The sequence below is a fragment of the Porites lutea genome, chromosome 9, assembly GCF_958299795.1.
Source record: "Porites lutea chromosome 9, jaPorLute2.1, whole genome shotgun sequence".
NCBI classification, from domain to species: Eukaryota; Metazoa; Cnidaria; class Anthozoa; order Scleractinia; family Poritidae; genus Porites; species Porites lutea.
This window is the reverse complement of record NC_133209.1, coordinates 31,668,909-31,673,908: the sequence shown is the minus strand read 5'-3', so window position 1 is coordinate 31,673,908 and position 5,000 is coordinate 31,668,909. Positions and strand designations below refer to the sequence as shown.

The following is a 5,000-nucleotide window of genomic DNA, read 5'->3' as shown; positions in this document are numbered from 1 at the left end:
AAAATCTTGCGCTCATAGCGAATTTGTTTTAATGTGTTCCGTCTAGCGCAAGCACGTGTCGCCGACTGAGGCAGAAAAAGTTTCTCACTCTGAGTTCGCATCTCGTGAGAGAGATGAATCAAAACCCGGGATCAAAACACTGCTTCCTTTTCTGAAAAACATTACGGAGGAGGGCGATTTGGAGAATTTTCAAGATCTCATACTGGCCTTATATGCTTGCTATTGGCTTCATAAGATAATTTCAATAAGTTTATCGCGATTCGGAGACGATCGAAGGTCCGATTTTAGCCGATTTTAGGCGGCGATTTTCTGCTTCTCTGAAGATTTTATGTCAGAACTGTTTAGTGCTGTGCTTATATGTATATTTCTATCTCAGAAGAGTGAAAGAGATCTGTGGCTCATACCTGGATTTGCTTAAATAAAAAATTCGTCCATTTAATAGTAACGTTTGATGGACTTTATTAACCGGGCAAGGAGGGGGAACGCGAAGAAAGAGCAAGGTGAGAAATCTTTCATGGTCTCTCATAAAAATTTTATTTTCATCGACAATTTTATATTATTTTGCAAACATTGACGGTTTGTGATCCTTATAAGCAAATAAATCTTCTATAGGCAGGGGAAAAACAGACCAAAAGTAGCGCCCGAACAGCTACAGCACAATGGAAATTTCACCGAAGCTACGGCCGCAGAAATAAACCACAATCTTGTCTGTACGTTTATTGAATTGAGCGCAGTGTATCGATTTTGGGCAAGATTTCCGTATAACCGCATACATCTATTGTTAGAAAAAAACATAAGAAAGAACAATCTAAGCCTTTGGGATTTCAGCTATTATCATAAATATTTTTATTTTTTTTTCTAACGCTTTTTTAAAACGTCGATCCTGGATTTTGTGTTACTCGCTTCACGTCGGCTTTCGCTTCGGCAAGTTTCTCGGCCCGTTTCCCGGGACTTGTGCTACTTGGCTGAGACAATCTCTTCATTCCAAGTGGTTTGCGTAGCAAGCGTTTCCGTTTGGTTTCGGAGCAAAAAAAGACCGTGGAAAGGGATTTTCGGTTTTGACCTCGCGAGAAATGAAACGAAAACCACAAAGTGAAAGAGGGGGAGGGGGAGGGGAAGGAAGGAAACGCTTGCAGACTAACCCCTCGATTTTGAAAACCTGCGTTCGCCAGCGACCGCAGCGCCTGATTTGCTCGGCTAGTCGAACAATATTGACATGTGTCGATCAAAGGTTTGTTTCATACTGAGAGGTCATGTACGGTACGTGATGCGCATCTTAATTTCCTGTGGTTGTTGTTTATTCTGGTCGGCAAGATTTACCCTCTACTAAGGCAAGAGCATTTTCTTTAACTTCTTTTGAAACGCAAAGCTCTTCTTACGACTATATAAGGGTTTCAGGTCGTTTAATTTATTCTCCAAAGTGTCTCCTGGATCTGAATATCTAAAAGCGATTTTCTTTTGTCAGGGAATGCGCCCAGGAGGACACTTGGGTATTTTTTGGGTGGGTATGTGCCACCCGGGACTCCAAATTGGCACCCCATCCTAAAAAAAAAATTCCCCTAAAACTGATACCTCGTTCTAAAAATGGGCCAATTTTTTATACCCGGTTCTAGAATTCGCCCTAAAACTAATACCCCGTTCTAGAAATGGGCCAATTTTTTATACGCCGTTCTAGAAAGTTTGTAAATTGAAATAGCCCTGTTTTTTAAAAAACATATTTCTTTATTTGTTCGACTTATACATCAAATATATGCTTCTTCATAATCAGCAACAATTTTAAGCAGAAGATAAAGCCGTGATCCACATACATGCAGCTTTGAATTCGATAGTGTGAAACAAATCATCCGGAGTACGTTTGCTGTCCATGTGGCCGTGGATACAATGCGGTTAACTAATGACGCAAAATCTCTCACCACGCACAGAACCACGCTCGTAAGTTAACGATTTCCTTCTCCTCCCCCGTTCCTTTCTTTTGAGCCCGTCTCCATCTCCCTCGGGTACATTATGGACTCGTTCCAGACTTCCGCGCGCCTATTTATCCAAGATGGCGGAGTCAGCGCTCGCGGCTCGCGCCAAAATACGCCCGTCCTGCACGCTAAAGCACAGGGTGCAACAAGAGTACAACAGTTTGCTTGTAAACGCATTGAACCGTATTTTTAAAAGCAATCTGTCCTTGAATAATTTCAAATGGCTGCTTACAAAACTGGAGCTTTCGTGCGTTCGAAATATTATACCCGTTCTGGAAAGCGCCTCTGAAATGGATACCCCGTTCTAAATCAGGAGCTTCAAAATCACGACCCCGTTGGGCGGCACATACCCGTATAGGTAATGTATGGGAGTACCCCGCCCCCCCTCCCCCTCCGGGGGAATGCGATGTTTTGTCATGCTCGGCCCAGCTCGTTAGTGTTTCTTTTTTTTTTTTTTGCAGGATGTTAAATTCTCTCGGATAGTGATTTACAGATAAAAAAACCGAAGCTACATCAACTATGGAGAACTGCATTGTGACTCAGTCAAAATTGCTGATTGGTTCTCCTGACACTAACTTCATCAGTTGCCGGGTTAGCTTTGTTCTTAGATGCTTTTACAAGAGCACTCTAGTTGTCTGTGCCGTGGCGAGAACGGTAAGCCATTCTGTCTAGATGAGCTTTATCCTGCATCAAATGTCAGTGCGTGAACTCAGGCATGACAGGCCAAGTGGGCGGTTTTCAAAATCCCGGGGTTTGTCTGCAAGCATTTCCTTCCTTTCTTCCCCACCCCCTCCCCGCTCTTTTACTTGCGCCATTTTTCGCGCGGTCTTTGACTCTTGCTCATCATTCTTTGCTCCTAAACCGCACAGAAACGCTTGCTACGCAGGCTACATTCCAAGAGAATTTCAACACCTTATAACGGGGAAACTAACAGGGCTAGACCCTGGCAGACCACAAAATTTACAAAGAAGAAAGGTTGAAGTAACAAGTCGAAAACCGAAATAATCCGATAAAACCGCTACTAGTAACCAGGAATGAATCCAAGAAGAACGGCGAAAATAACACTCAAATCATCATGGCGGCTTGCACATGACCGAGCAATTCTAACTTGTCACAAACGCTCAAGAAAGCAAAATATTTAAAACTAACGCAACTGCTGTCAAAATATAGTGTTAATGTTCCAACAACTTTCCATGGCGGTATAGTGTCGAAATTACCTACACAAGCTTGGAATAAAGCGAAAAGTTCACCACAAATACCTCTGAAAAGAGCTCTTTCCAAGCGCGAAAATCACTCTGCAAATGACGCATTCTGATTGGTCGAATCTCGCGACGCACACCGCCTGCTTCTGCCTCTGGTAGACCTTGTTGGGTGTGTTACATTGTCAACAAGCTTGAGCTATCAGTGTAGTTTGACTGAACAGAAGGAGCAAGTAAAAAGTACCGCGACTAACGTGATGGCCTTAACTGCATGTATTTCAACCATACAAGTTGCAGGTACCTTAGCTATGTGCTCAAATAAGAAATTACAAGGAACTTTTCAGATGTAATCTGTCGCGTTAGCAACCTTGTTTAAATTCATTTTCACGATCCTACCGATCAAATGGAAAATGATTAACCAAAGGACGTCTGCTCTTTAGCATAACTGTGCACATTTCTTTCAATTCACTTTCATTAAAATACACTTATTTTAAAGTAGCGATCATTCACTTAATTATCAGGGGCGGTTCATTAAGCATATCAATGACAGAGTATCAAATTACTATGAAGCAAATGCAAATTTTGAGACATTCTATTTTAACGATGACTTCTAAAACGGCGCATTATAAATTGTAACTGTAGAGGAGACGAAGAAGAGATATTCATCGATATTCGACAAATCGTCTATTAAACCGAACACGTTAAGTTTTGCGCTCATAGCGAATTTGTTTTTGTGTAGCACGTGTCGCCGAGAGAGGCCGGAAGAGTTTCTCACGTCTCGTGCTTTCACTATTGAAAATGTCTTTAAAATATTGAATTATTTTCACTCTTTGGTATGTCACAACTCTAGGAGTGTGTAACAGGGTTAGAAGTCGATCATAATTTAACAATATGCCGGTTAATTCGAAGAAAAAATGTTTTGAAACCATGTAGAGGTATGCAATGTTTTTTGTTCCCCGAGGCAGCTACTAGATTCAAATAAAATTTGCTAGCAGACAGTAGGAAAAGCCATCTCAGCAGGGTTTACAACGCAAAATTTTCTGGCTCCGCTCAGTCATTTTCAAGCTCTTTCTGGGAAAGGGCTCCGCTCTTTTAAAATATTCTCCTGTTACTTCACACGTACTCAGGGACACCCAACGACAATTTTCGGAAAACATCTGTGCGGAAGACGTTTTGAGATCTAGAATTTTCGGAACATTTGTTGTTAAATTTCTTGCTTGACTTGCCTGACTTGCTTGCCTGCCTCTCCTATGATTTTATGGTATAATTGCCCATTTTTAACGGATTTTTATCCTAAAAAGATCACCTAGAATTTTCGGGAGCCTTTTTTCTGGCTGAATGTTTCGAAAAGTCGTAAGTTTTGATCCCTATAATTTTCGGATCACTAGACAAGTTCAGCTAGGAAATCCGAACAGACGAAAAACTTTTAGGGGATAAACATATGCCTATATCTACCGTTTAAATTATACTAAAATACGTTTAACAATGTTTTTAATGTTTAAGTGGTTTCGAACTATATTCTCGTTGGTTGCCCTGACGTACTATTCTCCTGCTACTGCAATTCTTAATGAAATCCCTGATTCACTTGTTTACGTAAGATTAAATATTGAATTTGCAGTAGCAGGCAAACAAAAAAGAAATCATCGACAGCGTTTTTTTTTTTTCCGCAGCAGCACTCTTCTCTCCACAAATAGCAATAAATGTCCATGTTTTACAACGATTCGCGTGAGTGGTACATTAATATATAGAGAGTCCGCATGACAACCAGACGCCCGGTGCCAAAACAAATCCTCTGAAAACAAACGAATTAAATTTCTCTGATTATTCTCTCTTA

General features: G+C 41.0%; 1 protein-coding gene across 1 annotated transcript in view; it reads left to right on the top strand.

Annotated features, from left to right (window-relative positions):
* The window catches only part of LOC140947676 (tolloid-like protein 2), a 21,351-nt gene that overhangs the window by 462 nt on the left and 15,889 nt on the right, over nucleotides 1-5,000 (top strand). The window lies entirely within an intron of this gene.